This window comes from Protopterus annectens, chromosome 14.part0 (assembly GCF_019279795.1).
Source record: "Protopterus annectens isolate FY-2018-M chromosome 14.part0, PAN1.0, whole genome shotgun sequence".
NCBI lineage: Eukaryota > Metazoa > Chordata > Ceratodontiformes > Protopteridae > Protopterus > Protopterus annectens.
The window spans coordinates 93303258-93327910 of NC_056748.1; the positions used below are offsets into that span (position 1 = coordinate 93303258).

The 24653-nt window shown below is 38.5% G+C and overlaps 1 protein-coding gene across 1 annotated transcript in view; it reads left to right on the forward strand.

Moving 5' to 3' along the window:
• GFRA1 (GDNF family receptor alpha 1) overlaps window positions 1–24653 on the forward strand; it is a 1444022-nt gene that overhangs the window by 1042638 nt on the left and 376731 nt on the right. The gene's annotated exons all lie outside the window — the stretch shown is intronic.

Sequence of the window (24653 nt, forward strand, 5' to 3'; positions counted from 1 at the left end):
TGTAGAACCAAAAAATGAACCAGCACAATGGGGAAAAGTGCTAAAACATATTTTATTCGTGGCAAAGTTTATTCCATATAATCCTTGTGTTGCAAAAAAGATCCACAACTTGAGATACGAAAAAGCAATTAGTCCAGGATATGCATCAAGCCACAGAATCGACTGCCATTCCACCCAGGCGTCCCCAGTGTGTGAGAGAAGAAATCCGGACCAAACCAAGTTCCACGCACGAAAGACTGAGTGCACGGTTCAAACCAAAATGATGTAGAACCAAAAAATGAACCAGCACAATGGGGAAAAGTGCTAAAATATATTTTATTTGTGGCAAAGTTTATTCCATATAATCCTTGTGTTGCAAAAAAGATCCACAACTTGAGATATGAACAAGCAATTAGTCCAGGATATGCATCAAGCCACAGAATCGACTGCCATTCCACCCAGGCATCCCCATCTTGTGAGAGAAGGAATCTGGACCAAACCAAGTTCCACGCACGAAAGACTGAGTGCACAGTTCAAACCAAAATGATGTAGAACCAAAAAACGAACCAGCACAATGGGGAAAAGTGCTAAAATATATTTTATTCGTGGCAAAGTTTATTCCATATAATCCTTATGTTGCAAAAAAAATCCACAACCTGAGATACGAACAAGCAATTAGTCCAGGATATGCATCAAGCCACAGAATCGACTGCCATTCCACTCAGGCATCCCCAGCATGTGAGAGAAGGAATCCAGACCAAACCAAGTTCCACGCATGAAAGACTGAGTGCACAGTTCAAACCAAAATGATGTAGAACAAAAAAACGAACCAGCACAATGGGGAAAAGTGCTAAAACATATTTTATTTGTGGCAAAGTTTATTCCATATAATCCTTGTGTTGCAAAAAAGATGCACAACTTGAGATACGAACAAGCAATTAGTCCAGGATATGCATCAAGCCACAGAATCGACTGCCATTCCACCCAGGCATCCCCAGCGTGTGAGAGAAGGAATCTGGACCAAACCAAGTTCCATGCATGAAAGACTGAGTGCACAGTTCAAACCAAAATGATGTAGAACCAAAAAACGTACCAGCACAATGGGGAAAAGTGCTAAAACATATTCTATTCGTGGCAAAGTTTATTCCATATAATCCTTGTGTTGCAAAAAAGATCCACAACTTGAGATATGAACAGGCAATTAGTCCAGGATATGCATCAAGCCACAGAATCGACTGCCATTCCACCCAGGCGTCCCCAGCGTGTGAGAGAAGGGATCCGGACCAAACCAGGTTCCACGCATGAAAGACTGATTGCTCGGTTCAAACCAAAATGATGTAGAACCAAAAAACGAACCAGCACAATGGGGAAAAGTGCTAAAACATATTTTATTCATGGCAAAGTTTATTCCATATAATCCTTGTGTTGCAAAAAAGATCCACAACTTGAGATACGAACAAGCAATTAGTCCAGGATATGCATCAAGCACAGAATCGACTGCCATTCCACCCAGGCATCCCCATCATGTGAGAGAAGGAATCCGGACCAAACCAAGTTCCACGCACGAAGACTGAGTGCACGGTTCAAACCAAAATGACGTATAACCAAAAAACGAACCAGCACAATGGGGAAAAGTGCTAAAACATATTTTATTTGTGGCAAAGTTTATTCCATATAATCCTTGTGTTGCAAAAATGATCCACAACATGAGATATGAACAAGCAATTAGTCCAGGATAAGCATCAAGCCACAGAATCGACTGCCATTCCACCCAGGCATCCCCAGCATGTGAGAGAAGGAATCTGGACCAAACCAAGTTCCACGCATGAAAGACTGAGTGCACAGTTCAAACCAAAATGATGTAGAACCAAAAAACGAACCAGCACAATGGGGAAAAGTGCTAAAACATATTTTATTCGTGGCAAAGTTTATTCCATATAATCCTTGTGTTGAAAAAAAATCCACAACCTGAGATACGAACAAGCAATTAGTCCAGGATATGCATCAAGCCACAGAATCGACTGCCATTCCACCCAGGCATCCCCAGCATGTGAGAGAAGGAATCCGGACCAAACCAAGTTCCACGCATGAAAGACTGAGTGCACAGTTCAAACCAAAATGATGTAGAACCAAAAAATGTACCAGCACAATGGGGAAAAGTGCTAAAACATATTTTATTTGTGGCAAAGTTTATTCCATATAATCCTTGTGTTGCAAAAAAGATCCACAATTTGAAATACGAACAAGCATATAGTCCAGGATATGCATCAAGCCACAGAATCGACTGCCATTACACCCAGGCATCCCCAGCATGTGAGAGAAGGAATCCGGATCAAACCAAGTTCCACGCACGAAAGACTGAATGCACGGTTCAAACCAAAATGATGTAGAACCAAAAAACGAACCAGCACAATGGGGAAAAGTTCTAAAACATATTTTATTCATGGCAAAGTTTATTCCATATAGTCCTTGTGTTGCAAAAAAGATCCACAACTTGAGATACGAACAAGCAATTAGTCCAGGATATGCATCAAGCCACAGAATTGACTGACATTCCACCCAGGCATCCCCAGCCTGTGAGAGAAGGAATCCAGACCAAACCAGGTTCCACGCATGAAAGACTGAGTGCACAGTTCAAACCAAAATGATGTAGAACCAAAAAATGAACCAGCACAATGGGGAAAAGTGCTATAACATATTTTATTTGTGGCAAAGTTTATTCCATATAATCCTTGTGTTGCAAAAAAGATCCACAACTTGAGATACGAACAAGCAATTAGTCCAGGATATGCATCAAGCCACAGAATCGAATGCCATTCCACCCAGGCGTCCCCAGTGTGTGAGAGAAGGAATCCGGACCAAACAAATAAACTTTTCCATGAACAAAATATGTTTTAGCACTTTTCCCGATTGTGCTGGTTTGTTTTTTGGTTCTACATCTATTTGGTTTGAACCGAGCACTCAGTCTTTTGTGAGTGGAACTTGGTTTGGTCCACATTCCTTCTCTCACACACTGGGGATGCCTGGGTGGAATGGCAGTCAATTCCTTGGCTTGATGCATATCCTGGACTAATTGCTTGTTCATATCTCAAGTTGTGGATCTTTTTTGCAATGCAAGGATTATATGGAATAAACTTTGCCACGAATAAAATATGTTTTAGCACTTTTCCCCATTGTGCTGGTTCGTTTCTTGGTTCTACATCATTTTGGTTTGAACCGCGTACTCAGTCTTTCATGCGTGGAACGGTTTGGTCCGGATTCCTTCTCTCACACGCTGGGGACGCCTGGGTGGAATGGCAGTCGATTCTGTTGCTTGATGCATATCCTGGACTAATTGCTTGTTCGTATCTCAAGTTGTGGATCTTTTTTGCAACACAAGGATTATATGTAATAAACTTTGCCACAAATAAAATATATTTTAGCACTTTTCCCCATTGTGCTGGTTCATTTTTTGGTTCTACATCATTTTGGTTTGAACTGTGCACTCAGTCTTTCATGCGTGGAACTTGGTTTGGTCCGGATTCCTTCTCTCACATGCTTGGGATGCCTGGGTGGAATGGCAGTCGATTCTGTGGCTTGATGCATATCCTGGACTAATTGCTTGTTCGTATCTCAAGTTGTGGATCTTTTTTGCAATACAAGGATTATATGGAATAAACTTTGCCACGAATAAAATATGTTGTAGCACTTTTCCCCATTGTGCTGGTTCATTTTTTGGTTCTACATCATTTTGGTTTGAACCGTGCACTCAGTCTTTCGTGCGTGGAACTTGGTTTGGTCCGGATTCCTTCTCTCTCACGCTGGGGACGCCTGGGTGGAATGGCAGTCGATTCTGTGGCTTGATGCATATCCTGGACTAATTGCTTGTTCGCATCTCAAGTTGTGGATCTTTTTTGCAACACAAGGATTATATGGAATAAACTTTGCCACAAATAAAATATGTTTTAGCACTTTTCCCTATTGTGCTGGTTTGTTTTTTCGTTCTACACACATACAGAGCAGCCTGATTACAAATAAATGCAAGATTTGTTGCATGCAGCAGAACAAGTGGGAAAACATACTTTGCCGTGTGGATTTGATTCATTGGAAGCTTCTTGTATAGCAGCTTTAACAGGGTCTGTCATTCGCAGGCATGCTTGTTTAAAAGAACAAACTTTACCTGATCATGTTAAAGCAAAGTTAGTGGATGCACCTTTACAGCAGGTTGTTTTATTTGGTATGAAAGCAGAACAGGTTTTAAAGAAAATGGAGGATTAGGCAAAATCTATGCAGACGGTCAAGGATTTTTTACAGGTTCAACCCCCTCGTTTCAGCAGGAATTGGCCAACCAAAAACTGGTCCTTTCCAACTTCTGACAGACCACAGAGGGGCAAATACAGATGACCAAGGGGCAGAGGTTAGCCACAAGGCTCTTACAAGCCTCGACAATGGGGGGCCACAACCCAGAAAGGAGGAGAAGACAGATCTCAAACTTTCAGAAGACAATCACAATGACTTACCCCTCAGACTGCCAAACAAATCCCTCTTGGCAGCTCCCTTGGAAGGAAAACTTGCACTTTTTGCAGGCAATTGGCACATCATCACAAAAGACAAATAGGTCCTAAATATTGTATCTCAAGGATAAAGGTTCCACTTTCACACTTTACCAAGGATAAAAGGAATGCCATACCTGCCACCAAATCAATGGGCAGAGGCTCAAAGACAGATTACAGCACTCATGGACATGAGATCCATTCAAAAGGTTCCTACACAGGAGCAAGGACAATGATTTTACTCAAGACTCTTTCTGGTTCCCCGAAAGGACAAAGCCTGGAGACCCATTCTGGACCTCTCAATTCTAAACACATACCTGGAAGTACCCAAATTCAAGATGCTCACTCCACAGCAACTTCTTCCCATGCTGGGCAAGAAGGCTTGGCTAGTAACGTTGGACCTCAAGGAGGCATACCTGCATGTCCCTATCAGACAAAATTGCAGAAGATACCTCTGATTTATAGCAGGTTCAACTCATTACCAATTCTCTGCACTGCCCTTTGGCTTATCTACTGCGCCCAGAGTTTTCACAAAATGCCTGGCACCAGTAATTGCATACTGCAGACAAAGAGGAATTCAAATATATCCATACCTGGATGAATGCCTTATTCAAGCAGAAAGCAAGGACACTCTTTTAAAACATCTGGTGTTTGTAAAAAACCTACTAAGTTGCCTAGGGTACACAGTAAACGAAAAGAAGTCAAAACTAGTGCCCTCACAAGACATAATATTCCTGGGTGCCAGCTTGAATACAGTGGCCCAGATGGCTTATCTCACGCCAGACAAGCAAAGACAACTGACTCAATACTTCAAAATGATGGCAACAAAGACCCAACTCCCTGCAAGAAAAATTCTTCAGGTCTTGGGATTCATGGCATCTTGCATACTACTAATACCATATGCCAAACTGCATATCAGGAAATTACAATGGTACCTGAAAAGCGTATGGACTCAACACAGCCACAGCTTGGAAACAATAATATCACTCATTCCCTGCCTTCAACAGGAGTTTCTATGGTGGGCTGAGGCATGTCACCTCAACAAGGGTCAACCTTTCACCTTACCCACAGCCAGGCAATCAATAACAACAGATGCATCGGATTACGCCTGGAGAGCACACATGGCAGGACAGTGTATTCAGGGCAAATGGTCTGCAGATCAAATGCATCTCCACATCAATCAAAAAGAGATGCTAGCTGTACAAAATGCCCTAACAGCTTTCAAGGACCTACTACATCCAGGACAACTTCTAATAAAGACGGACAACACCACAGTGATGTGGTACATAAACAAACAAGGGGGCACACATTCCTACCCCCTATGCAGGCAATCAATGACCTTGTGGAACACAGCACTGACCTACCAAGTTCAACTACAAGCACAATTCCTGCCAGGAAAGAAAAATACACTGGCAGACGAACTAAGCAGAAATATCATGGATCCTCACGAGTGGAAACTAGATCCACAAGTATTCACAATGATAACTCAAAAATGGGGGAGCCCAGACATAGATCTGTTCGCCTCCCCCCAAAACTACCAACTACGGAAATTTTGCACAAGGACATACCATATACTAGCTTGGAAAAGTGGACGCCCTCTCATTCAGTTGGAAAACATTAACAGTGTATGCCTTTCCTCCACTGCCTCTTCTGACAAAGGTGCTCCTCAAAGCCAGATTAGAGAGGCCACAAATGATACTCATTGCTCCAGACTGGCCACGCCAACACTGGTATCCAATATTAAGGAACATGGCTCAAGGCCCTCCATGGATTTTACCTCAAATTCCTCACCTGCTGACTCAGCAAAACAATCAGATTATACACAGCCAGCTCAAGACTTTAAATCTGGCTGCATGGCAAATTACCTAAACAACCAGTCAACACTTCTCTCTAAAGCTGTTATGGATGTCATTCTGGAGGCCAGGAGACCCAGCACCAGGAAAACCTACTCAGACAAATGGAAAAGATTCTGAGCCTGGAACCAGGCTAAAGGCCAAAATCCTCTAGTCCCAAATATTCCTCAGATTCTGCAATATTTAACTGAGATGTTGCACAAAGGCCTTTCCTTTTCATCTATTAAGATCCACGCTTCAGCTATTTCAGCTCATTACAACACGGATCCTCCCATATTTTCACATCCATTACTAAGACAGTACCTCAGAGGGGCTAAGAACATAAGACCACTCCGGAGAGCACCAACACCAACTTGGGACCTCAATTTTGTTTTGGAAAAACTTACACTACCGCCTTTCGAACCAGCTTTTTCAGCTGATTTACAATTTTTATCCTGGAAAACTGCCCTGCTGCTAGCAATCACTTCAGCACGAAGAGTCTCAGAGCTACAGGCCCTAATGGCAGTGGAGCCTTTCCTCATTTTTCATCAAGACAGAGTCTCTTTACGAACTAACCCTTCCTTTATGCCAAAGGTGGTATCCAGTGTGGCTCTAAACCAAACCATTCATTCACCCACCTTTTATCCAAACCCTCAGAATAAAGGGGAAAGGCTCCTACACTCTTTGGACATTCACAGGCAATTACGTTTTTACTTGGATAAAACTAAGGCTTTCAGAAAATCTGACCAAATTTTTGTATCCTATGCTGCAGGATCACAAGGAAAGCCTATCTCAAAACAGACCATTTCAAAATGGATAGGACATTGTATCCGTTTCTGCTACACACACCATGGGAAACCTGTACCTGGTGACATTAGGCCCCATTCCACCAGGGCTACAGCAACATCAACAGCCTTCCTCAGAGGGGTACCAACCAAGAATATTTTGTAGGCTGCAACTTGGAGTTCAGTGCACACCTTCACCAAGCACTACCACTTACCTCTATACTCAAAAACCAGAGCTGGCTTTGCCACTGCATTTCTGCAGGGCCTACTAGCTTCTCCAAACCCTGTTTCGTACCAACCGCCCAGCCTTAGCTTTGGGATTCAACCCAAGTGTGATGACTGCAGCAGTGTAATACAATGAACATGGTACAGTTTTGTACCTACCATAAATGTAGATGTTCGAGGGTTCACACTGCTGCAGTCCAGGTTACCCTCCCACCATCCCCTCTTCTTCTCTGGGTTTTAACTAAACCTCCCTTTTTATACAATCTATATGATGTATTTCTATATGGTGTATTTGCTTACAGCTGTAGCTATTGTTTTCTGCTTATGTATTTTACTTAGGATTATGTATTGCCTTCCTATTCAGGGGCACCTGACATCTGGGGCAAGAATAACTGAAGAAAATGGTGTCGGCTGCCTCTTTTATACCCCTGTCGCACTGGCGTCAGGGAAGAAGCGGCCGCAACCGACACCGGACCAAGACTTTGGAACTCAGGCCGACTGCGGGACCGCCTGACGGCAGATAACCCAAGTGTGATGACTGCAGCAGTGTGAACACTCGAACATCTACATTTATGGTAGGTACAAAACTGTACTTTTCTGGGCTTTCTGCAGGAAGGCAATAAACTGAAAGCTGTAGCACTTTGTTCATAATCACTGTGAGACATGTATGCATTTCTCTGTTTATTTACTTATGTATTTATGTTTATGTAGAAAAGCATTTTCTTTACTTAGAAATACATAAATAAATAAACTTTTTAAAATTAAATAAATAACAAATGGCAGACACTTTCATTGTGCAGATTTAATTACTCACAGTGGCTGCCATTTAATGCTTTTTCTTAATTAAAAATGAACATGTCTGTAATGATTGTTATGTTCAGAAAACAAACTAACAAACATGAGTCAGCACTGCTGAGCAGAACAAATAAAAAAAACTGGCTTGCCATAGCTTACCTCCCAGTGCTGTGGGTCCAGGCAACCACCCCATTTACCCCTGTTATAATCTGCCACTAGCTGTCAGTGGTGTTTAATCTGTTTCCATCCATTCTTCGGATACTGACAACCTGTTTCTTGGTAATGCTTCTCATTTTATATTCAGCTACCCCTCTGAGTGGCAATGTGCATGTGCGTGTGTGTGTGTGTGTGTGTGTGTGTGTGTGTGTGTGTGTGTGTGTGTGTGTGTGTGTGTGTGTGTGCGTACATGGGGAGGTGCAGGGGGGATTGTGTTGGGTGGTGTTTTGTGTGGGGGTTCACAATTTTGAGATTCCAAGATCTCAAGATTCTGAACTCGATATTCTGAAACTGAAGATTTTGGGATTTCGAAATTTCGCAGTGAACCCGTATATATATATATATATATATATATATATATATATATATACTTTTTTCTTAATTCTCGAATGTTGAGTATCAATTTTGTCAGACAGTTTATTATTCCCATTTTCCCTCTGGGCATCATCCTTGTGGTCTTTTTTTTGTTTTAGCAGTGCTAGTGGCTTTACAGATGACACACATGCTTTTGGTGCTGGGCATCTAGAAGTTTGTGGGTTCTATTTCCACTCCTGGTAATTAGGTTCATTTTCAAATTGCTAACACTTCAGCATAAAGGAGGTACTGCACTCCTAAGTGTGTCATTCCATGGATGAAAGGTTAAAATGAAGTACCATCTGCTTGAGTTGGAGATAGATCAGGTGTATGTAAACGATCCATTGGCTCCTATAAAAAAGAGTAGGGGGCCCTTTATGTATATACAAAAGTCACTCTTATTTACAAAATGTTTACATATTTGGAATTTTTTGCAAGTGTATTTATCTCTCTCTTTCTCTCTGTACATATACATGCGCATGCATGCAGACACACACACACACACACACACACACACACACACACACACACACACACACACACACACACACACGCACACACACATGCGCACACACGCGCGCGCACACACACATGCGCGCACACACACACAGAAACAGACACACACGCACACACGCACACACACACACACAACACACTCACACACACACGCACACACGCACACACATGCGCACACACACACGTGCACACACACACACACACACACACACACACACACACACACACATACATACACAAATCTGTTTACACAATCATAGTATATTTTCATGCCTGTTAGACCCCCCCACTCCTTTTTACATATCCACCATTTGATTTTACCTAATATTGTTGCTAAAATCCATTTACCATTAAACATAATTTAATTTATTCTTTCATTCCATATAACTCATATAACATAAAATAACTTATCTGTTGCAACACATTCTTTACTTCTAGTCATATAATGACCATATTTAACTATGCACATGCTTATTTTATCTACTTCTTTTATATCTTCAAAAACTCTTCTTTACATAGTTCCCCCCATAACTTTTTTAATCTTTTACATTTCAAAAACACATGTTCTATAGTTTCTTCTTCTTGACAATGTAAACATATTCTATTACTTTTCTTCTTATATGGCATATTTCCTTTTACTGGCACTTTATCTATTACCAGTGTCTCCACAAAAATCTTGTCATTCTACTTTCTGATTGGACCATTTGCTTCTTATTTCTATAGCTTTAATCTTTTCATAAGTAAGAATTTCCCATAGTTTTACATAGTAATGTTGTATCATTACATTATTATACCAAACTTATCTTTTTCTATATCATCATTTTTTTATTTTCCACAAAAATATATTTTCTTGGTAATATTCTGTTTCTTCATTTATGCACACTTTTTTCTCTTTTACTCTTTTACCATACCCCCAAATTTGTCATACTTATGTTTATGCAATTTTACTACTAATCTCTCATCTTTTTCATTTACCCACTTTAATACTTTGTAGAAATTTAATGAAACGGTATATATCATTAGGTTAATTAAACCTGAACCTACTTCTTCTTTATTTACATACAAAGCTCCTCTTCTTTACTTTGTTTAATCTAGAACCCTATATAAATGGGACAAAATATCTGCAAAAATTCCTTTTCAAATACTGTTGGTAACATGAATACACTTGTTAAGTATGCTATTTTTCCCATTAGTACTGAATTTATCAACTAAGCCTTTTTCTGAAAGATAATTCATATGTTGTCTAGAAAAGACAGGTTTATTTTATTTCATTTATTGCTTTTTTCCCCAGGTACTTACATATTTATTCCCAAATTTTATACATAGCAGACATTTCATTCATTGCAATATATATATATATATATATATATATATATATATATATATATATATATATATCTATATATATATATATGTATATATATATATATATATATATATATATATATATATATATATATATATATATATATATATACCCCCAATCTTTACTACATCACATAGATCTTTACTTTTTATTTAATGCTATCCATATCTTCTTTAGGCACGCTTTTGTGCAAATTATTGCTTCTTTTGTCTGTTTTTTTTTTTTTTTTTTGCAATTATTATACTGTCACCTGCATATGTTAATAAAACTGGAATTCTTAATCTTTCAGGTTTTATATACCCCACCTCCTTCATTGTATAATTTATTTCACATACTATTACATTCATAACTAATGCAAAGAGTATACAGCTCATTGGACATCACTGTCTTGTATCATTCTTCACATGTACCTCTTGACTTAATCAGCCATTTGCAAGTATTTTTATTTCATTATTACTATACTCTGACATACATAATTTCCTAACATTCTCACTTATATTCTTTCATTATTACCCATAAGATTTCATGTCCAATTGTGTCAAATACCTTGTTAAGGTCTCCTATCATGATTTTTGCCTCTTCTTTTCTAACCTTAATAATTCCTGACAACTCTTCTCCTTTATACTATATATACTATTTTCCATAGTATTTTCCATTTTAGCTTCAAATTCCTTGTGTATCATTTTCATAAAGATCTTATGATCATTATTATTCAAAACTACTGGTCTCAAGTTTTTTAATTGCCTTTTATCTTCCTTCTTTCATATGAATTTAAGTATTCCACTACATAATTCTTTATACTTAAAACCTTCATTTAAAAAATCTTTCAGAATCTTTAAAAAATATATATTTTTGTGAATCCCTTAAATTTTCATACATTTCCTACCCTATTCCATCTGGGCCTGCATCCGAATCTGTATTTACTTGCCCTAATATTTTATCTAGCTGTTTTAAAGAAATCTCCTTTTCCAACTCTTTATTCTCTTTTTCTATTAATGTTTTACTTTCCGTATTTTTCATCGGCTTCTTTTTTTTTTAAAACATTTCTTGTACATATTGTACTACACAATTCATCATCTTTTCCTGAGTTCTTTCGATTTCTCATTTTACATTTTTTATTTCTCTCATTATACTACAATTTTCCTTTACTAATCTGCTTAAGTAACTTAATACCTCTTCTCTTTTTCCTTGTAAAAATATCTTTGCTTATATAAAAATTCTTGTTATTTTTTCTGGATTTCTTTCATAAAAGTCTTTTTCTTTGTCAAAATAATTTCTATCATTATGTTCTAAGTTTTCCAATGCATCATCATATGCTCTTTTATATCGTCACTGTAAAAAACATTTTTTATATTTTCCTTAAATATCCAGCATTCAGACCAATTTTATTGAATGTTCTCATAGTGATATGATGCTTTCTTTTTTATCCTTTTTATTCCTTTTGCCTGTTTTAAAATATTTCTCATTTTCCTTTATCTCTAGCCACATTGCAAGATGATCAGTAAATCCTGTTTCCACTACCACCTCTTCACCTATAACTAAACCCTCTGATATGATAAAATAATCTGTTTAGGTGCTATACATACTCCTTTTGTAAGTCCATGAATTTTTGTCCCAAAGTTTTAACTTACACATCTTATAATGTCTAACATTTTTCTTATATCATTTCCTTTCTTTTTATGCTTGCTCTTAAATCACAACTGAAGTCATTTATTATAATATTAATATTCATCACTACATAGTCTAAAATCAGATGAAATAAGATTTTCCTTTCTTTTCAATTAGTATAAGCATATAATGTTATAATTCTATATACTTCTTTCCATTTTAAATGTACAATGATTAATCTTCCTATTTTTGCTAAAGTTACATCGAATATCGTTAACGTATTTCTACAGAATACTGCTATTCCAGAACATCTCTCATTTCCCAAATTCCAGATTATCTTTTCTCATAGTTTCACTCTTTGTGATTTTTCATCATTTGTTAAAATTATTGTATCTTCTAATATAATTGCACCTACATGCCATGTACTGCACCACTCCAAAATCCCTATTCTTCTTACTATATTCGTAACATTATTCACATTTACAGAAAGCACTCTAAAACTTTAATTTTCCCTTTTCCTTAGATTCATGGTTTCATAAGTTCATAGTTAATAGTTTTCTTAATAGGCCATTCTAAGCCTAACCCATTCCCTTCCCAAATGTGAAAATCAAACAGTGCACCTTGTGTTGGTGAGTCAAACACTTTAGCCATTATACCAAGCCCCAGTCTTTATCTGCATTTATTTATTCCTTTTAATCCATGTTCTTTCTTTTTATTAATTTGCACTTATCCCGTCACTTCTCTTTTTCCATCTTTTATCCTTTTATGAATACAGTTCTTCCTTTTTCCTTTTACTCCCTCACAGTCTATGCCATCTTCATCACTTATTTCAGGACCTTCTTCTATGTCCTCTTCATTATTTTTCCCATCTAATTTTTCTTCTTTTCTAATTTCTTCTTTTTGTTCACTTTTTACTCGCTTTTTCTTTTCCTTTTTCCTAACTCTTATTTTCATTTCTGCAACTCATCCGTAAATGTCCATTTTCTTACATTTATAACATTTCAATTCACATTGTTTGCATCATGTCCTATTTACCCACCAATATAACATTTTCTTTTGTCACAGTTACTTATTCAACATCCTTATTTTCCATAAAAAAAAACATGTTGGGTTGTCCCCAGTATTTTACAATACCTCTATTCCCCTCCACATTTATCATGCTTGGTATAAGTATAATGTTTTTCTCTTTCTATTTTAACACAATATTACAATTTTAGTCACCAGTCCATAATCCCCCATTTTGTCATACCTTCTTTACTTAAGCTTTCAATGTCTTTTCAAAGTTTTTCTTTCTATATCTATTCAAAAATGTGTGTGAATCTTCTATTTTTGTTTCCCTGTAAAATGCTTTTATCACATAGGCTGCAATCTATGGAATCTTTTTCTTTTTTCAAATTATCCAAGAAAATTTTCTATTGAAAATGCAGTCTCAATGAAATGTCACAAAATATCTGTTTGCTTTTACCTCATGTGCTTGTACACCCAAAGTAGCTATTAAATTGCCCCACACTTCATATCTGTCCATTTCTTCATCTTCTTTACTTTCATAGGATTATATGAATTACTAGGCTATTAGCCCTGAGGCCCTTATAAGCCCAGCCAATAGTTTAACCCATGTTTAGACAAGTCAGCAGCCAAAGCTCTTGTCCAGCAGTTACACAGGTAGAATCCCAGGGGTGGATTTTCTGTTTCCCCATCAAGTTATCCAAGTTGTGCCTAAAAAGGGATAATGAGGTACTCTGATGTGGAGAGGGAGTCAATTCCACAGATAAGGGAGTCTCTGGGACAGAAATCTGTCCTGCCAGCAAGTTTTATTGATGTCACAAACCAGGTTGAGGTCACGCATGTGGGTTACTCCAGTGGACCTTGACTTGTGGATATGCAGCAGTCCCATCAAGATGGGGTCTGAGATTGCTTTGTATGCCAGACAGAAGTCACCTCTCAGGAGTCTGTATGAAACTTTGAATCTTTACCACATACTTCCATTTTTCATTCTCTTCTGCCTTCTTTTCTGCTACTCCACTTTTGCCTTCATTTACTTTATCTGCAAATGTTTTCTTTTCCATTTCACCACTATTCTTCAAGATTGTCTCTGCATCCTCCTTTCGCATTTTCTCCATAATGTCCCTCCAGGAAACATCTCCTTAATTTTCTGCCTCACTGTGTACCACCATTTCTTTAAGTAAATTATCCCACAACCCTCATGACTGTAGGGTTGTAATTAGATATCCATCATTTGCTGATTCATCTTGATCAATTAAGTTTCTTTGAAACATTTCCCCAGAATCCAGCACACATTCTATGGTCCTAATATTTGCTTTCTCCTTCATTTCTTTCACCACTCCATCATCTCTTTCTCTGTCCATCTGCATCTCTGTTTTTTCAGGCCACCTCTGTGTCTGGAACAGAGACAGGAAGTGCTCTTTCAAAATTGGTTCCACTCACAGCAATGACTAGTAAGGGCAGACCCCTGATGCCCTGGTCAAATTTCCAATATTAGTACAACTACCAATAGCCTAGTGGGACTAACCCAGTCAATGAAAGAATAAATAAATAATAGTTGACACATTCATGTAGTCAGCTAGGCACCATTAACTGATTATGTCATGTAAAAAAAACAGTTCTGTCATAGTCACATTGCATTTATCTCCAAGTCTTTCTTGTATGCAGTTTTCAGTATTTTCTGAATCTGTCATTATGCTCCTGTTTGGTGTCTCTTAAAACAACAATATCACTGATCAATATTTCAGCATTGTTAGTGTGTACTCAACTCACATGAGTGTTTTTGTGATGCATCTCTGTGGTAGAGGAAATTCTTAATTCTTCCAGCAACTCCCAGCATTTTTATCCTATCCAGCTCTGCCTTTTGTGATTCTAAGGAGCTAATCAGATGTTTTTGCTTGTATAAAAAAATAAAATAAAAGCAGTATGAATTCATCAATCCTGATGGCATGTTACCCTGAGAAACAACCAAGACATTTAACTTATGCACTGTGTTCTTTTATCATGTCCAGAATTAGCCCAACCTTCAGGTCTAGACTCTTTTCTCCAGATTGGGTCTCTCACAAGCAATTAATTCCAGAAGTACTTGCAATTCCCTTGGTACCACTATAAATGAATCTGTGTGCACATTTCTTGTATAAGTTACTTTTGTCATACATTCTCTTTTACTGGAATATCAATACACAAATAACCACTCAACTTTTAGTTTAAATTCTGCAACTTTGATTTTGTAAGCCCACATTTTTTGGGGTAAGACAAAAAATACCATCTGATAAATGGCTTGTCTACAGTCAGCAAACAGAGCTGGAAGGAATCAAATTCTGTTCTTTGGATATAGAAGGTAGTTTAAAGCCTTAATCACTTGGGCTCTCAAATAAATACAGTAAAATAAGTCTCTGAAAATACCTTCTCTTTTGCTCCAATAACACCTCTAAATAGAACAGTGTTATCATTAATTTGTAAAACAATATTCTAGTCTATGATTTATTCACCATTGTGTGGAAGTACATCTGCATAAAATTCTTCCATTGCATTTTTATTCTTTACTTGAGTTTGATTTATGGTTTCCGGTAACAGTATGCTAAATGGTTAAGCTTATTGCATTTATTTCACTACTTCCCAAAGTTCAGACACTTAACTAAGCTTAATTAATGAGCTGTCTTCTTGTCCTCTGCTAGTAATTTGATAATCTCCAGTGCCTGACATAGAACTAGAGCATTCTTTAAATGTAAGTCTTGTTCTCTGCACTTTATTTCTGTCAGTCTATTATCAGATATTCCATGCACAGTTCTATATTCAATCAGTCTGTTGGTTTCCCAGTTTCATGTTTTGCTGCAGGCTGTTGCAGATTAGTCACATGGGGGTAAGTTGCTTCTCCATTTTTTTCTGGATGAGTAAGGAATATGTATCCCAGATAGGTTCAGAGGTTTAGAAAATAATCTTAAGGCCTATTGCTCATCAAGGAGATGGACACTTCAGGTGCCCTGTTGGAACTTACAGGTATTTTGAATATTTTCACTTTCATTCTGCATAGTATGCTTGTAAGTCTCATTGGTACATCCATTATGGACTGGGGGTGCAAAAGTCAACTTCCAGTTTAGCGATATAGTATTTTTCATGCTCCTTTAAAATATGTATAATTAGGGTACATTAGATCATTTTTATTGCACAAATTAGGCTTCCTGGCATCATATAGCTAGTATAAAGTCTGTCATTACATTTAAATATGCCGTCACGTCACTTCTAGTTTTTCACGCTGCTGACCCATACTGCCACAGCTTCTTCTACTGTCTCCATTGTGCCATTTTCTTTTTGTTGTTAGAATACTTTTGAGAGGCAATTGTTTGCTCATTCTTTTGCTTTTTCACTTTCTTCCAACTCTGTCCTCTGTTTCTTTCCACAAACCGCTTTAAGAACATTCCAGAGATGACTTACTCTTTAAACATCTCTCCATCCCTCTTGTACCCTATTACTCATTACATTCTCCCTTATTTTATCATCATCCTTTACTCAGTATTATAATACTAACTATTTTGTCTCCCTGTGTCATCCTAGTTGTTGTATATCATGTGATGACCATGCCCTGGCCCAGCAATCTAGGTGCCTCAATCCTCACCACTAACACCAGGGAGGTTGTCTTCTAGAAGAGAGGAAAGGATAACTAATACACACAGTAAAGTACAATTTCCCTTAAGTAAACACAGAGATCATAGTCAGTCTGGGGATGGTTGCTCCTTTGCTCACCAGGTCCCCAATAAGACTAGTCACTGGCACAGCTATAGGTCTGTACAGTACCCTTTGTTCCAGTACACAGATTCCCCTTTCCCTTGAGAATCAGATGCCTCCCTAGCTACCTGCCTCAGGCCTTGCAATTTAGGGTCTGAGAGCTGAGCCTATCTCAAGTCTCTCCTTGTAACCCTTCCCAGCTCCCCTTCCACAGGAAGTTTGGCATCCTCTACCTTTGCAGTTACCCTGTCCAAGGGAATGGTAGTACTCACAAGCAGCTGTGGCTCACATTCAGTCACACTGCTACAGCGTAGCTCACTCCCTGAAGTAATCACCTCAGCAGTCCTGGCTGCAAATATGTAGTCTGTCTGGGTCTCCCCCAGGCTACCAGACCCACATGCTTGTCTCCTAGCCTCACTGCATGTAACTGCATAAGTACATAGTACTGCCTCATCCAAATCCTTCCCTCTCAGGATATCTGCAGGATGGTAGTTCCATAACCCTGTTTTCTCAAGACAACCTACTGTTGGCATTTTGTCTTTCCCACTTACTGGCTCCCTCACCTTTGATTCCCCACCTTGCCTCCAGGGACATCTGTATGCCACATGGCCCCACTGGTTGCATTCAAAACATCTAACCCTAGCTCCTGGATGTGTACCTGCACTAGTGGCTTCCCCTGCTACAAGCAGATTCTGTTGGGGCAGTCTGAGCTGCCCGCCATGGGTTCCTTTAGTCCCATAGGCAGTACTGGGGGTCCCTTTCCTGTGCAGGGCTGCCCTGCTTGCTAGGCTTAGGTCTCCCTTCTTCCCCAACTCTTCTGAAGTAGCACACTGTCTATCAGCTAACCAGATCCTCATGTCCTCAGGCAAAGTGCAAAGGGCTTGTTCCCTCACCAAAAGGTCTACCAGCCCTTCAAAAGTGGTGACCTGAGATCCACTCACTTCAGCAACATATTCACATACATTTTCATCTGCCTTGCATCTATGCTCATGAAACTTTTTCCTATACATTTCAGTTGTTAGCTTAAAACATTCCAACAAGTGTCTTTTTACAGCAGTATAATCAAAAGAGTCAGTGTCATGCATTTTTGCTGAAGACGTTACAGCTTTACCATGGAGTAAGGGGGTCAGTAACTGCACCCAGATCCCTTGGTCAACTTCATACTGTTTACATACCAGCTCAAACATATGTATGAAGCTATCAAAATTATCCTCCTCTTTAAACTGTGGAAGAAATTTACTGACCTTTTGTGCTTCTGGGATCCGGTTACTCCCTTCCCCATTACCTTCATGACTCTGGCAAAGAGTCAGCATCTCCTCCTCATGCCTCCTCTGCCATTCATTTTCCTCAGCTTGTAGACTTCTCATTTTCTCAGCTGCTTCTAGTTCCATACACCTGGCCTCCAACTCAAGTCTCTTTAGCTCCAGCTGGATTGTTAAGTCCACTGCAGAAAGGTTGAGCTGCCCATTCTCCGAGGATATTGTATCTCCACTGTCAGTCTGATTGTCCTCCAGGCTGCTGTTTTCTGATGCAGCTGTAACCAAGGCTGCAGTCATGTCTGCTTTAGTCAGGTTTCCCCTGCACCAGTCCCCTAGCCTGGCACATCTCCACCAGCTGGTTCCTTGTCAGCTTTCCATACTCGTCCGCTGACATGCTGCCTGATCACCCTGACTAACACTAAGCTAAAAAAAGAAATAAAACAATTGTGATCTGAACTCTGAGTATACACTGCATGACTGTTTTAGAATACAAAGCACTTTTAGAGATCACTGTACATAAGCTACAAGAATTTGCTCTACCCACTCCACTACAAGCCAATTAGTATGTGAAGTAGATCCCACCACTGCCAAACACTTGTGACGACTGTGCCCTGGCCCAGCAATCAAGGAGCCTCAAACCTCACCACTAACACCAGGGAGGTTGTCTCCTAGAAGTGAGGAAAGGATAACTAATACACACAGCAAAGTACAATTTCCCTTAAGTGGACACAGAGATCACAGTCAGTCTGGGGCTGGTTGCTCCCTTGCTCACCAAATCCCCAATAAGACTCCCCACTGGCACAGCTATATGGTCCAGGTCTCAGCCTAGGTAGGCAAGCTATAACCTCCAGTACCCTCTCTGTCCAAATGGTGCTTCATGTCCCTGCCAAGTAGCTGACACAACACACACACACACACACTTTGAGATAAGTATTTATACAACTTCACATACACTCCTGGGAAAGGCTAACACAGATTCTCCAGCTGTGTCCCTTTACCCAGACTATATGGTAGTGATTACTGCCACCACCCAGCTAATAATATCAGCTACTAAAAGGCCCTTAAAAGGGCATCCAATTATTACTGTGCAATATTATTATCCAATGGTAATATGACTAACAGTCAAGGCTTACGTTAGAGTGGCCTATTACAATAAACTCTATAAATATGCAATGTACTCTAGAGCTTATCTCTATACAAACCAGCCACAGGTAGAAGGTTTTAAAAATATTTAATAATAAATAATTAAAACACAAGACAAAACTACTACACCACAGAGGTATCTAAGAGTTCAGAGATCACACAGAAATTTAAAATATTACAGTAGGACAAGTCTGATTTCAAAGAAAAATACCAAATTTATCTTTACTAGCTTTAACTATTCCTACAAGAACTCACAGTGCTAGAAACTTACATGTGAGCTTAGGCAGAGTGCTGAGTTAGATATCCAAGATAAAAATGCTTTTAGTCTCTTGTGAGAAATAAAATTTAAATATTACTAACATACATATCTCTAAAGTCCTCCCAAATTACATCATTTTGACACTTAGGTTTTCTCAGTATTCGTATTGCATCACCTTGACACCTGGTCTAAGTTCTCATGCCACAAACTGCATTATTTAGCAATCTAACACCTGCTTAGAAACTTACAACAATACCAGACATTTCACATATACAGTTTAGCAGAAATGAGAGCAATAAAGCACCTTCCATGTGTAAATTCTGGTCATAGCCTTAAAACAATGGACATGAAACCTTCATCCAGACACACTGGAGCCGAATTCTAACATGAAAGGGTCACAACGTGCTTCACTGAGCCAGTAGAGTGCAATGTTGTCACAATATTTGCAGTTCCACATTTCACAATATTATTTTACACTAAAGAAACATGCCTATATTTTACATTTATTTAAAATATATATCAAATTCTATTTGACTAGGCTGGCAGCCTTCACCCATTTCTCCCCAATCATCACATATCATACTGAGTGTTTTAGCTCCATGTGTCATCCTTGATGTTGTTGTATATCATACTGAATGTGTATGCACCATGTAACATCCTAGTTGTTGTATATCACACTGAATGTATTAGCTCTTATGTCACCCTAGTTGTTGTTGTGTATCACACTGCATTTTTTAGCACCATGTGTCAACCTAGTTCTTGTTGTATATCATACTGAATGTTTTAGCACCATGTGTCACCCTAGCTGTAGTTTATCATGCTGAAAGTTTTTGCTCCTTATGTCATCTCAGTTGTTGTATATCATACTGAATGTTTTAGCTCCATGTGTCATCATAGCTGTTGTTGTATATCACACTGAATGTTTCAGCGCCATGTGTCACCCTAGTTGTATATCATACTGAATGTTTAAGGTCCTTGTGTCATCCTAATTGTTGTTGCATATCATAATAAATGTTTTAGCACCATGTGTCATCCTAGTTGTCGTATATCAAACTGAATGTTTTAGCACCATGTGTCATCCTAGTTGTTGTTGTATATCACACTGAATGTTTTAGCACAATGTGTAATCCTACTTGTATATCACACTGAATGATTTAGCTCCATGTGTCACCCTAGCTGGTGTATATTACACTGAATGTTTTAGCACCATGTGTCATCCCAGCTGTTGCAGTATATCATACTGAATGTTTTAGCTCCATGTGTCCTCCTAGTTGTTGTATGTCACATTGAATGTTTTAGCTCCATGTGTCACACTAGTTGTTGTTGTATATCACACTGAATGTTTTAGCACCATGTGTCACCCTAGTTGTATATCACACTGAATGTTTTAGCACCATGTGTCATCTTAGTTGTTGTATATCACACTGAATGTTTTAGCATCATGTGTCATCCTAGTTGTTGTATGTCACACTGAATGTTCTAGCTCCATGTGCCACCCTAGTTGTTGTATATCACATTAAATGTTTTAGCACTATGTGTCACCCTAGTTGTATATCACACTAAATGTTTATGCACCATGTCTCATCCTAGTTGTTGTATATCACACTGAACGTTTTAGCGCCATGTGCCATCCTAGTTGTTGTATACCACACTGAATGTTTTAGCTCCATGTGTCATCCTAGTTGTTGCATATCACACTGAATATTTTAGCTCCATTTGCCATCCTAGTTATTGTATATCACACTGAATGTTTTAACTCCATGTGTCATCCTAGTTGTTGTTGTATATCATACTGAATGTTTTAGCTCCTTATTGCATCCTAGTTGTATGTCACATTGAATGTTTTAGCTCGATGCATCATCCTAGTTGGTGTACATCACACTTAATGTTTTAGCACCATGTGCCATTCTAGTTGTTGTTGTATATCATACTGAATGTTTTAGCACCATGTATCATCCTACTTTTTGTATATCATACTGAATGTTTTAGCAACATTTGTCATCCTAGTTGTTGCATATCATACTGAATATTTTTTGCACCATGTGTCACCGTACTTGTTGTATATCACACTGAATGTTTTAGTACCATGTGCCATCCTAGTTGTTGTTGTATATCACACTGAATGTTTTAGCACCATGTGTCATCCTAGTTGTTGTATATCATATTGAATGTTTTAGCACCATGTGTCTCCCTAGTTGTTGTTGTATATCATACTGAAGGTTTTAGCCCCATGTGTCACCCTAGTTGTTGTATATCACACTGAATGTTTTAGCACCATGTGTCACCTAGTTGTATATCACACTAAATGTTTATGCACCCTGTCTCATCCTAGTTGTTGTATATCACACTGAACATTTTAGCCCCATGTGCCATCCTAGTTGTTGTATACCACACTGGATGTTTTAGCTCCATGTGTTATCCTAGTTGTTGCACATCACACTGAAAATTTTAGCTCCATGTGTCATCCTAGTTATTGTTGTATATCACACTGAATGTTTTAGCTCTTGTGTCATCCTAGTTTTTGTTGTATATCACACTGAACATTTTTGCTTCATGTGTCATCCTAGTTGTTGTATATCATACTGAATGTTTTAGATCCTTATTGTATCCTAGTTGTTGTTGTATGTAACACTGAATAACTCCATGTGTCATCCTAGTTGTTGTACATCACACTTAATGTTTTAGCACCATGTACCATCCTAGTTGTTGTATATCATACTGAATGTTTTAGCACCATGTGTCATCCTAGTTGTTGCATATCATACTGAATGTTTTAGCACCATGTGTCATCCTAGTTGTTGTATATCATACTGAATGTTTTTGCACCATGTGTCACCGTAGTTGTTTTATATCACACTGAATGTTTTAGCACCATGTGCCATCCTAGTTGTTGTATATCACACTGAATGTTTTAGCACTATGTGTCATCCTAGTTGTTGCATATCATACTGAATGTTTTAGCACCATGTGTCATCCTAGTTGTTGTATATCATACTGAAGGTTTTAGCCCCATGTGTCATCCTAGTTGTTGTTGTATATCACACTAAATGTTTTAGCTCCATGTGTCATCCTAGTTGTTGTTCTATATCACACTGAATGTTTTAGCACTGTATGTCATCCTAGTTGTTGTATATCATACTGAATGTTTTTGTACCATTTGTCACTGTAATTTTTGTATGTCATACTGAATGTTTTAGCACCATGTGTCATCCTAGTTGTTGTATATTATACAGAATGTTTTTGTACCATGTGTCATCCTAGTTGTTGTATACACTGAATGTTTTAGCACCAAGTGTCACCCTAGTTGTATATCGTACTGAATGTTTTAGCACCACGTGGCATTCTAGTTGTTGTATATCATACTGAATGTTTTAGCACCATGTGTCATCCTAGTTGTTGTATATCACTCTGAATGTTTTAGCTCCATGTGTCATCCTAGTTGTTGTATGTCACCCTGAATGTTTTAGCACCATGTGTCACCCTAGTTGTATGTCACACTGAATGCTTTAGCTCCATGTGTCACCCTAGTTGTATGTCACCCTGAATGTTTTATCACCATGTGTTATCCAAGTTCTTGTTGTATATTACACTGAATGTTTTAACTCCATGTCTCACCCTAGTTGTTGAATATCATACTAAATGTTTTAGCACCCTATGTCATCCTAGTTATTGTGTTCCATACTGAATATTTTTTGTACCATGTGCCATCCTAGTTGATACTGTATGTCACAATGAATGTTTTAGCACCATGTGTCATCCTAGTTGTTGGTATGTTTCGTACTGGATGTTTTAGCTCCATGTGTCATCCTAGTTGTTGTATATCACACTGAATGTTTTATTACCATGTGTCACCCTAGTTGTTGTATATCACACTGAATGTTTTATCTCCATGTGTCATCCTAGTTGTTGTATATCACACTGAATGTTTTAGCTCAATCTGTCATCCTGTCTGTTGCATATCACACTGAATGTTTTAGCACCATGTGTCACCCTAGTTGTTTATCACACTGAATGTTTTAGCTCCATGTGTCATCCTAGCTGCTGTATATCACACTGAATGTTTTAGCACCATGTGTCACCCTAGTTGTTGTATATTATACTGAATGTTTTAGCTCCATGTGTCATCCTAGTTGTTGTATATCACACTGAATGTTTTAGCACCATGTGTCATCCTAGTTGCTGTATATCATACTGAATGTTTTAACGCCATGTGTCATCCTAGTTGTTTTTGTGTTTCATACTGAATATATTAGCTCCATGTGTCATTTTAGTTGTATATCACACTGAATGTTTTAGCTCCATGTGTCATCCTAGTTGTTGTATATCATACTGAATGTTTTAGCGCCGTGTGTCATCCTAGTTGTTTTTGTGCTTCATACTGAATATATTAGCTCCATGTGTCATTTTAGTTGTATATCACACTGAATGTTCTAGCTCCATGTGTCATTCTAGTTGTTGTATATCATACTGAATATTTTAGCTCCTGTGTCACTCTAGTTCTTATTGTATATCATAGGTTCATAGGTAGGTACTACGCTATTGGCCCAAGGGACTACGTAAGCCTAGCCAACAAGGTTCCCTGGCTTACGCCACCCAAGAAAGTTATTTTCCTGTGCCACTGTTGAGCAGAGACACAGAAGTGATCCTTGGGTTGTATTTCCTATTTCCCATCCACTCATCAAGATTTTTCTTGAAGAGTGCTGATGAAGAACTTTGCTTGACATAGATGGGTAGCCTGTTCAGGAGTATGGGAAGTCTCTAGGACAGGAATCTATCCTTCCAGCATGTCCTGTTTATTGTGGTGACAAGGTTTAGGTCCCTATAGCGTGTAGCTCAGAGGGATTGGAATTTCTTTAGGTGTACCATGTCCAACAGCTTTGGGTTTGACATAGCTTTATATTGTAGGCAGATATCACGTCTGAGTAGGCTGATCATACTGAATGTTTTAGCACCATGTGTCACCCTAGTTTACATTGTGAGCTACCACTCTGAGCTATGATAACACATCCCATAATTTCTTCATCTCAATCCTTCGTGATAAATTACACATGAAAAC